The sequence below is a fragment of the Diabrotica virgifera genome, chromosome 1, assembly GCF_917563875.1.
Source record: "Diabrotica virgifera virgifera chromosome 1, PGI_DIABVI_V3a".
Classification (NCBI taxonomy): domain Eukaryota; kingdom Metazoa; phylum Arthropoda; class Insecta; order Coleoptera; family Chrysomelidae; genus Diabrotica; species Diabrotica virgifera.
The window spans coordinates 283,793,974-283,794,509 of record NC_065443.1 but is presented as its reverse complement, the minus strand read 5'-3'; positions in this window follow the sequence as shown (position 1 = coordinate 283,794,509).

The window sequence follows — 536 nt, the reverse complement described above, 5'->3', positions numbered from 1 at the left end:
TCTGCTTAGAAAAATTCCTCTAGATGCTTTCAAATTACTCCAAAATTATGGAAAAATACCCCAAGCTGGCAACGCTGACTACCACTATAAATTTTTTGTTTAGGAAAGATGGCCATTATCTTCCCTCCTTCCCTGACTAGCGCTATCTCATCCTGGCGTCATTAAATTCACTTCTTGCCCATTCCATCGGTGTTGACAGTTCATTGCAAAAATGTCGATTTTTTTTATTGTTGTCAGTGTCAGTTGTCACTTGTCTGTCACAAAACAAAATTAAAATAATCACTTTGACAGCTGACATCTTTTCTGCGCTAGTCACAAATCACCCAACCTTCACATACACCCAACATTCATATAGTTCTTCCACTCTATCTGTAGTATTACAGGAAATTATTCATGAATTACTTTTTATTGGCTCCGTGCGTCTCCCCTCTACGTACAGTCACGTGATACGCTGTCAGATTTTGTAAGGACGTTTTAACATTGAGTCTTATGGGATTATTTTGTTAAACTTGAATATTTTATTTTGTAGTGATAAT